Source organism: Mus caroli, unplaced genomic scaffold, assembly GCF_978045245.1.
Source record: "Mus caroli unplaced genomic scaffold, Mus_caroli_1 scaffold_1, whole genome shotgun sequence".
Taxonomy (NCBI): Eukaryota; Metazoa; Chordata; class Mammalia; order Rodentia; family Muridae; genus Mus; species Mus caroli.
Genome location: NW_028227256.1, coordinates 146,194,450 through 146,205,564, shown reverse-complemented (window position 1 = coordinate 146,205,564; position 11,115 = coordinate 146,194,450). Strand labels below are relative to the sequence as shown.

The following is an 11,115-nucleotide window of genomic DNA, read 5'->3' as shown; positions in this document are numbered from 1 at the left end:
TTAAGTTTATTTAAAATGTATTTATGGTTTATGTGTTCTGGGCTATGTTAGGTTTAAATCCATGGTGACTTAACAAAAATGTGTTATTAATAATTCTTCTCCAATAAAACCTTGTTAATAATAGTTATGTGATATATTCAACAACAACAGTAATAAATATCAGTTTATATGAAGATAAGAAGGACGGGATAGGTTAACAGGGAAGATAGTGGATATATGTGGTAATTTACATAAGCAAAAGCCTCCATTGACAAACTAACCTTCAAGTCAAAATATAAAAGCCTTAAAGGCAGGTAATGGAGGTACCATATGGACATTCCAAGCAGAAAACAAATAAATGCAAAGATCTGGAAGAACCGTACACAAAGCACTCAGGGAACAGAAAGAAGTTTAGTTGTGCTGACAGCATAATGAACAGTAATGACAGGAGAGGAGGCTAGAGGCTGCCAAGGCACAATGTGCCATAGACTAGAATTCAGACAGGAAGCAAGCTCTTCCCTACTTTCTGGTTCTGAGCTATGCTGGCTATATTTCACTTCTTGGAAAATGCCTTGAGTTGTTTAACCATCTTATCATTTTCATCCCTTGTTCTTTCCTCAAGGTCTTGCTTTTCTCTTACTTCACCATATTATTCCTGCTGTAAAACGACTCATTCTTCACTTTCTCATGAGCAGTTCATTCTCTCTGAACACTGTCACATTCTGCCTTCCTTTTAATGGAATTGTACTCAGAATATTTTTACACTGAATATATCATATTGTCTTATTTATTTTCACCAGTTGATGATCTAAGTTACCCTTTAGAAGCAAAATGAATCTAAATTTAAAAGAAAAGAAAAGATATGTGACAGACGTGGTTCAATTAGAAGAGTACTTGATAAATAGCAGATATGGATCCAAGCTTCAGCCTTATCAGCTCATAAGACAGGCACTGTGGCATTCTTAGCTATGTCACTAATTTGAGACCAAATAGGTGCACATGAAATCTACAACATAAATTAATAATAATAATAAAAATAAATATTACAAAAATTGGTGATTTCTTTTAAAATAATGAGGAAATAAAGGAAATATTTTTATACTTTTTATTTTCTGCTTTTTGTTTTCATATATCATGGCTTGTTTATTAAAATATCAGTAAAAGATTAGGAGTCTCTAGGGCTGCTGATGGCGGGGAATCAGACCATGCACACTCAAGGGGTCTGCACTCTCCTGCTGGCCACTCTCCTTTTCTTGACCTCACTCTGTAACAGGCTGGGGCTCCTGCTCAGCAGAGACAACCTTGTTCTTTGCTTGGGCAAGACAGACTGGGGGGGACTTTCTTTCTTATTTTCTTTTCAAAAACAATTTTTATTAGATATTTTTCTTCATTTACATTTCCGATGCTATCTTGAAAGTCCCCTATACCCTCCCCCAACCCACCCACTCCTGCTTCCTGGTCCTGGCATTCCCCTGTACTGAAGCATATAATCTTCGCAAGACCAAGGTCCTCTCCTCCCAATGATCGCTGGGTAGGCCATCTTCTGCTAAATATGCCTGGGTATGATGGTGGGACCAAGATGGGTGAGCTACATGCTGGACCAGGATGGGGAGCATTTTCTTACAGATTACCAGGTATTGGGAGAAGAGGCTGAGGAGTAAAGGGACCATGAGTGGGCTGATATGCTTGGTCAGAAGAGATTCCAACGATGCCGAATACACCCGAGTCACACAGTTCAAGTCTAAAGCAACTAGTAGTCTGGTTGTCTGAATCCTTGGGCTCAGACATGGTGTCAGCTCCCTGTAACTTCTGATCATCTTGATGCCTCTTAGTGGTGTTACCCTTGAGGACTCGGAGCAGGTACAGAGAGGCTTTGAAAAGTAAAGGGTGACAGAGGCATCAGCCTGGTTGCCAGCCTGCTGAACAAACCTCTTCACCTGGGCATGCAGAGCCTCTCTGCACAGGGCTCCACCTCCTGGCAGTAGCAGTGTGCACGACAGAGATAGTTCATGAAGATACAAGCAGTCTTGTGCAGGAGGTCCTGCTCCTGCTTGGTATAGCGTCTGGATGATGTTCGGCAATGGCTCAAGTAGTTGCAGGATCAGGAGTTTATCAGGCTGCTTAGTCACCAGCACTTCAATCAGGTTTAGTGCCATCATCTGGAAGTCCCATCAGAGCTTCTTCTCCAGCAGCTTGTTTTTCTCCTCATGCTGAACTTAGATCTGCATCATCTGCTCTGCAAATAGGCTGGCCAGGTTCTTCTGGTCCAGGGCCATCATGAACTCATCCCCAAGCTCCTCCTCTTCGTTGTCCACTCCACCCAGTGCACTCCCAGCTTGTAACACTTCCATCAACTCTTGACAGAAGACTGGATTCACATCCTTATCATGGTCCTCCTCTTCACTTTCTTCCCCATCCTCACTATCCACGTTACTCTCTGAGTTCTTATTGCCCTCACTATCTGAGTCTTTGTCCTCTCCATGCTTCAGCTGCTTCTCATCAGTATTTTCTGTGAACACTATGCTGTCATCCTTATCCTCATTTGTCTCATGGTTGAGCACAGCTAGGATTAGCTCCAGACCACATGGAGAACAGATATGACCAAATACACCCTGAACTACCTGGCACATCAAGTTGCTGGGTTGAGCCAGCAAGAACAGCAAGATCTCTACCATCACCTCCACCCACACTGGCTCCTAGGAGGCTGTGGCTCTAGAACATGGTTGGTGGGTATTCTGCTCCATGCTTTTCTTGATGCAAGTCTGAATGTCTCCTAGGAAATCACAGCTTCCTGCAGGGCACTTGATGATGTAGAGGCCCACCAGAATCAGCAGGTTCTGGAAGGCAATAGCCCTGGTCTCTGAGGTCCTCTAGTTCCTTCAGAGTATTCATCATTTGGTCCCAAGCCTGATGCTCCTGTGTTGTCAAGGGTGTCACATTGGTCACGTTGCAGTTATGGTTCAACAGCATATCTGCCAATTGCACCAGGCTGTAAGTTCAGGGATTCCAATTTTCAAACAGGTCTGGTGTCTGGCTGACCTTCACACTGAGAGTCTTCAGTAGGCTGAAGAAGGCACTGACAATGAACCCATGGTTGCGATCATCCAAAGGGAAGCAGACGTACTGCTTCATCTCCAGGGTCTGGCGAGTAGCCTTTTTCATCTTAAAGAAGGCAGGGAACAAGCAAAACATGGCTATTTGCTCAACCACAGCTGCATCCTTCTCCAGGTGCAGATGATTCACAAGGCTGACCAGGCTGTAGATGATCCATTTCCAGAGCCAGAATACAGTTTGCTCAGGCACATTCATGGAGGCGTCCTGAGCACTCTTCTGATTGGCAGTGCTGAAGTCAACCCAAAGAGTCCAGGTTAGGCTGTAGGAACATGTCCCACAACCAAGCCACACAGCTCTGCAGGGCTTCAGTATTCAAAACCCGTGTGGCACGCCAGAAGGTAGGCATAACAGGGAGTCCTTGATTGGTGATGGTTGTAAACTACTACTTAGGGTCATCCTGCCACACCTCTAAGAAGGTACCCACATACGGACTTATCTCTGAGATGATCTTGAATAGGTTTTGGGGCTTAGAAACGTCCATATTCTCACCAAAATGGCAATTCAAGTCTCCTTGCATCACTGACTTCAACTGCTCTTCTGACAGAAGTGGCAGATGCACCCACTAGACAGAAACATGTAGCCAGATGTCCAGTATTCTTCAGCAGCCTCTCATCCAAAACCTCTTTCCACAACAGTTCAAATTTGCTCTCCTTAAGTGCGAGTCAGAGCAGGTCCAGAGCCACATCAGGCAGCTTATTTTCCTTCTTTACAGAGTTGGTTGCCACCTTCAGTATGTTCACCAGACTGGGAATATTGTCTTCTGAAAATATGTCAACCGAGCTCATCAGTGACTTGAGCTTTGTTGGCACACTGCTTAGCCAAGAGGAAGAGCTCCAAGTACTTGGGAGAGCTGAGGATTACTGTCATGTTACCCTTGAGGACCTTTGGCAGGATCTCCTGGAACAAGAACTCTGGGACTTCGGAGAGGATGTCCACCAGAGCCTTTATTGGCTTCCCCTATAAGTGGTTGTGGTGATGGGACAGAATCTTCAGGAATCTCAGGGACTTCATCAGGGTCCCTTTGTCCTTCACTGGCCTGACTGAAAGAGGGCTAGCAGTCCAAACAGGTTTACAAAGAGACTGGGTCTCATTATTGCCTTGTTCAATGCTTGTAGACTATACTTTTCTTTATCTGACTCAGGATGTCACACAACGGAATGTCTTCAAAAGATTGCAATAGCTGTGCCAGCACCAGACTGTAGCAGGGCCTAGCAGCTTCTTGTCCGACCCCAAGCCCAGTGATTAGGTGCTTCAGGGCATATTTCATCTCCGAATCACTCGGGCCTTGTGCACAAGTACTCCAACAACTTCTCTGTGGCCTAGAGCTGAGTTTCCTGCTCAGACTTCGCCACCTCTCAGAAGAAGTTCAAGAATTGTGACTGCTCCAACAGACTTCGGCAGTCTCCTTGTGGTGCTTCTGTGGGAGGTACAAGCTCAGCTTTTGTGGGGCTCTTCATCTCCTCCATGCTCAAACTCATGGGATCAGATGACAGTCACTTCCAGGTCTGGTCTCCATATTTTTAATACTTATATACTCTCCACACTTTGCCTCCTCTACCCCACCCACCATGGTCATTTTTTACTTTCCAAGTTTCTGCAACTACTCAAATACTCAGGTAATATACTCATATGTTAAGATTCAAAGATAAGATTCACAAAATAAGAGTGTATGGATTTAGGAATAGAGCTAAGAATGAAAATGCCCTTTACAATGATAACTATCAATCTCTGAATCAAGAGAGTAAATGAAGATACTTGAAAATGGAAAGACTCTCTCATGCTCATTGATTAGTAGAATTAATAGTATGAGAAAGATGATCCTACTAAATGCAGTTTATAGATTCAAGATAATCACAATCAGAATCTCCAGGAAATTCTTCAAAGAAATCGGAAAATTATAAAATTCATAAATAATAAAATGCTCAATATCCAAAACAATCTTAAAAACAAAGTAATGCTTGAGGGATTATTATATTGGATCAGACATATAGATAAATGGAACAAAACAAAATACCCAACATCAGTGTACATAACTTCAGATCCCTGATATTTTGAGAATGATGCCAAAAATAGACATTGGAGAAAAGATAGCATCTAACACAAATGGTGCTGGCAAGATGTAAACATATAGAAGAATGAAATTAGAATAATATCACCCTTCATAAGAGATAACTCCAAATGTATCAAAGATCTCAGTATGAAATCTGAAACACTGGTAGGAGAAACCATGGACAATACCTTACAAGTCATATGTGTAGGAAAGCACTTTCTAAATAGGACTCGGTTTGCTCAAGAATTAAAGTACACACTTGACAAATGAGACTTCATAAAACTAAACAAAAGTGTTTGTACAATGAATAATAAGAAGAAAAGAAAGCACAAAGAGTGGGATTTAATCTTTGATAATTATACATTTGATAGATGGTTGATATCCAGAAAATACAAAGAACTTAAAAAGCAAAGATACAAACAAAACAAAAACAAACAAACAAAAAATCCTAACAGCAAAAATAACCTAATTAAAAATGGACCATGAATAGTAACAGAGTTTTCAGAAGAAAAAAATAACAGTGGCTAAGAATTATCTCAAAAAGTGTTTAACATGTTAGAGTAATTCCATTCTAACTACCTTAGGTTTCATCTTACCCGTCAGAATGGTTAAGAACAGGAAAACAACTAACAGTGTCTGGCAAGGTTATTGGAACGGGAAACCTCTATTCACTGTTGCAAACAATGCAGTCACTGCAGAAATCAAAGTGTAGAATTTTCAAAAATCACTTTTTAAAAAATGTCCTTTAATTTCTTAAAGTGTTAGGGTAATGTCTAAGTAATGATGACGTTCTTCTCTGGTAATGTTAGGGACACTATCTTGTGGCTCTATCTCTTTATCAATCCAAGAGGTTCTTAAGAAAGATAATAGATCTTGATCTAAGACTTCTGTGATCATGAACAATGGTGTGCTAGAAATCATATTTATCTTGATTTGGATCTGACTACTACTCCATAATTTATGTTGCATTTTAAGCTAAGTTTGGTCTTATCATTCTGATAATGAATGTAAGTTCATGTGAGATACTCATAAGTTTCAGTTGAAGTATCATCTGAAAAACTGATTCATTCTGTTTTCCGGTACAAGTGCTCCTGATAACAGTAATACCTTAACCTTTGTAAAGTTTCATGAATCTTTTCTGGCAATTGGTTTCATAGCAAATTGCACCCCGTGGGATGCTCTCCTTGTCTAATATTTCAGATTCAGTCTGAAACAAGAACTCTCAGAATCTAGTTAGATGAAAGTATTTGATAACAGGAAATATCAAATGACACGTATTAAGAAATATGTATGAAGATTTTCTGTAGAAACTGATGTTTTCCTGTCAACTTCTGTCTAAAAGCTCTTTCTTGTCAAATTCAGGGTAACAGTTTAGTTATTCATATAATCTTCGGGAAGATGGAAAGTACTTAGTAGCTTTTGTGTGTGAAATGTAGCCATTCCACAGGCCAGTGTTCTTTCAGAGTCTTTATTTGGTGATCTCTCAGTTCCCCAGAAGAAAGGGAACTAAAATTTGGAAATTGGAACCTGCCAAAAATTTTTTCCTGATGTACCTCTCAAAGATACAACTAAGTAATAATGACACTCTTCACTGGTAAGTTAGGGACACTCTCTTGTGGCTCTACCTCATTATCAAGCCAAATAAACAAATCCACAAGAAGATGTGAGGCTTTGCTTTCCTTGGTGACCTTTTCTCCTATATTTTCCATTAAAATTTACTTTATGACATACTTTGAATTATTCTGGGACTTGTGGTTCTTTCTGAAACATCTTATTACAGTGGCTACCATTCTATTCATTGGAACAAAATATTCTTTACAAATGAATTATTTACTAGTCAATTAATCTACCACTTATTTATCTATCATTCTAACTCCCAGTCTATCTATCTATCTATCTAACTATCTGAGTATCTGGTTATCATTGTATCTATCATCTATTTATTTCAATCATTAATGTATCTACCATCTACCTATCATCTATCTATTTACCTATCTATTATCTACATTTACTATTTCTATTTGCCTTCCTTCCAATTAAATTTATGTTGCTGTGATGATTATGATAGGTATTATATGTATCTAGAATAAGAGAAATTCTTGTTAAAGGGGAAAGTTAAGATAAAAGTGTCATAATCTATCTTTGTAAGGAAATTCAATTTTCATAATAAACTAATTTTCATGACAAATTTTAATTATATTCAAAATGATTCTTATTTAATTTGGTTGCTAGAATATAGTAAAAATAGTTCCTCATTTGAGGTCATGAAATAGCATCTGCCATCATCTATGCAAACTATCAGAGATCCACTTAAAGGGAGAGAATAAAAGTGATAGATTAATGTTATATAAATTATTACAGCCGGTTTGTTATCTTTCAACTGATAAAAATATGGAATAAAGTTACTGTGAGTCATACTTAGTCAGAGACATCACCTACATTAAATTATGGAAGGTGAGAGATACAAAACTATTTTTAGAAAATAAATGACTCATATGCAAAATCAGTAATTGTTTGAAGTAATATCTTTTCATTAACTTTTTTCATTTGACAAAGATTCACCATGTTCCATAATTTGTTAAGGTCTAATTATTTTAGGTTCTTGGAATATATTCGAGGGATAAGAGATATGTATGGCCTTTAAAAAAATCAACCTGCTCCTTGTGAAGGGGAAAATTGGAATCAGATCTGGTAGAACTGCAGTTGGGGTAGGGAGATAAGGAAGCAGGGCACTTACTCAGGAACATGATCTGCTGGTTTGAAAGGAATCAGAGATGTGAAGATCACTGGGGTGAAATGGGGATGTAACCCATGAGGATATTCTGAGGAAGGGGCCATGTCAGAGGAAGACTGCTAGTGAGGATTCCCAGACAAAGCCATGTGTTTGTACTTGGGTCTGTAGCCAGGAAGCAAGGCGCTAGACACAAGGATGGAACTAACCTGTGAGGCTCTACCTACCTTAGTGAAGGATTGGAAATTTTGCAAGGATATGAGAAAGCATTGTTGGAGTATCTGAGAGACAAAATCTCTCATGTTTAGAAGAAACCTCTTTGACTTTTTGAGGAGCCATCACAAATGGACAAATAAATGAGCTGCTCTAAATATATGTAACTGTATGTTAATGTACATTTAGTTAAAAAGGAAATGGATAAATATTAAAGAATATGGATTTGTGTGTGTGTGTGTGTGTGTGTGTGTGTTGAGTCTGAGTCTTATTTAGTCTTATTTCTGGGAGCATGGGGCTAGGAGGAAGAATCAAGTTTTTTTTTTTAAAGATTTATTTATTTATTATATGTAAGTACACTGTAGCTGTCTTCAGATGCACCAGAAGAGAGCATCAGATCTCATTATGGGTGGTTGTGAGCCACACCATGTGGTTGCTGGGATTTGAACTTCGGACCTTCCGAAGAGCAGTCGGGTGCTCTTATCCACTGAGCCATCTCACCAGCCCCGAATATGGATGTTAAAGATGAAAGAAAAGATGTTGATTGTGGGTTCTAGTGGGAAGAGGTTATGAAATCTGTAATTAGATTACTTGTCACACCATCAAATATGTACTAGGTAAATTAATAAATGAAGAATATTTTTTAAAGTATGAACACATGTTATTCATTTTCCACTGTCCTTAAGTAAACCATGCAAGTTCCACTTATTTTGTTAACTTATTATGAAAACAGTCATGGATATTTTCAGTTAAGAGGAATGAAAAGCAAAGAGGAATTAGGAGTTTGTTGCCTGTCTTGGTGCTTAATGGGACTCAGACTGAAGACTGATATGAGGCTGTTCAAGAATTTTTAAATTTCAGATAATATTTCAAAATGGGACCTAACCAACGGTTTGTATATGGAATATACAGGCAATAAGAAGTAAGAAGTGACTCATATTCAAGGCTGAGAATGTGAAAGATAATGGTGACATTGATTGAGATGGGCTGAGTGGTGATTAATGGTTTTAGAAACACTAAGAAAACATATTTTATATGTGTTAAGCTTTGAGTGCATATGAGACTTATACAACAGGCAATGCAATTTATCTGGTGCATAGGAGTAAGTTATAGGCTAAAATGAGGACAACACTAGGACATAACTGATTTTCAAATTCTGGAGTCAGAACAAGACTTTTGGGAGCAGGCTTGTGACTCCACCTATTTAGAAGGTCAAGGAAAGGGAAACCCATATTAGTAATGAAAATGGAATATAAAGCAGGATAAAAGGCAGTTTAGGCAACTTCGTAAAATATAAATATGAAATTTTAAAAGTCTACAGATTCATCTCAGTGGTAGAATACTTGCCTAGCTTTGTGTGAAGCCCTGGATTCAATCCCCAAAAAGAAGGATCATGGGTACACAGTAATATTTATATTTCTTCAGTATGATAACCAAAACATGTTTCTGGACATTTAAAAATATGTTTAGGAAGAAAAATATTTCTATTTGCTATTTGGGAATCCTAAATATACATAGAAGCAAGCTAAGGATCAGAAGGTCCTGAAAGTAACCTCTGAATGTCCCCAATTGTAGATATTAAGAAATTATGTGGAGCAAAGCAAAATCCAAAGGACTCACAATGATGAAAAGAAATTTTGAAGGGACCATTAACCGAAAAGAACAGACTGATAGCTTACTGTTTAGGATTAAATTCTAGCTAATCCCTCATACTATACGTTCATATTGACACACTTAGGCACAAAGGCATTATTTCTATACCTGGTCAGAATAGTGGTCTTTAAAATCAGGTCCTGTCGCTACTCTAGTCCAGCGTTTCTCATCTGCAGAGACAGGCAGGATAGCCCTGTTTAAGTTACTGTATCAAAGTTCCTAAATAATCAATGTAAAAGCAGGGAGTGTATGGGCTCATAGTTTTAATTATGGCCAAGTTGACACCATTAGTATGAATCTGGAAGTTCAGGACATCATAGTAGGAATCACAAACATTACAAGTTTCTAAACTCATGGCAGTGGAAAAAGCAAGAGAGACAGAGATAGAGAGAAGATGAAGGGAGTAGCAGGGGAGAGAGAGAGAGAGAGAGAGAGAGAGAGAGAGAGAGAGAGAGAGAGAGAGAGAGAGAGAGAGAGAGAGAGAGAGAGAAAGAAGAAGAAGAAGAAGAAGAAGAAGGAGGAGGAGGAGGAAGAAGAAGAAGAAGAAGAAGAAGAAGAAGAAGAAGAAGAAGGAGGAGGAGGAGGAGGAGGAGGAGGAGGAGGAGGAGGAGGAGGAGGAGGAGGAGGAGGAGGAGGAGGAGGAGGAGGAGGAGGAGGAGGAGAAGGAGGAGACGGGAAAGGAGATGGAGAAGTATGCACAAATCTCATTTCTTAAAGGTTTCTGTCACCTTCAGATCAATCAGGATTAGCCCAAAGTCTAGCACTGTGGATCTATTAAGGGAATTTCGGCTGATACAGTATTATTATCTAAAAACCAAATTTCTTAAAATGTTCTAACAGTTTGAGTTCACTTCCTTGCTGTTCCTTTGACTGTCTCCTACTCATTTCTTTATCTATGGTTAACATTTTAGGATTAAATAATCATTTTTCCTTTGACTTAATTCAAATGTATTACACCAGACCATCCATTAAGAGCCAAATTTCTGGATGCAAATTAGTTTGCAAACACTGGGCCACAAAGCATTTAGTTAAGTGTCTTAGTTAGGGTTTTTATTCCTGCACAAACATAATGACCAAGAAGCAGTTGAGGAGGAAAGGGTTTATTTAGCTTACACTTCCATACTGCTGTTCATCACCAAAGGAAGTCAGGACTGGAACTCAAGTAGGAGAGAAAGCAGGAGCTGATGCAGAAGTCATGGGTGAGGATCTTTACTGGCTTGCTTCCCCTGGCTTGCTCAGCCTGCTCTCTTATAGAACCCAAGATTACCAGCCCAGAGATGGCACCAACCACCATGGGGACCTCCCCTCTTGATCACTAATTGAGAAAATGCATTACAGCTGGATCTCCTGGAGGCATTTCTTCAACTAAAGCTCC

The 11,115-nt window shown here is 39.2% G+C and overlaps 1 pseudogene; it reads right to left on the bottom strand.

Annotated features, from left to right (window-relative positions):
* Positions 1-792: 792 nt before the first annotated feature.
* On the bottom strand, positions 793-4,559 carry LOC110296188 (myb-binding protein 1A pseudogene; annotated as a pseudogene).
* Between the last annotated feature and the right edge of the window lie 6,556 nt (positions 4,560-11,115).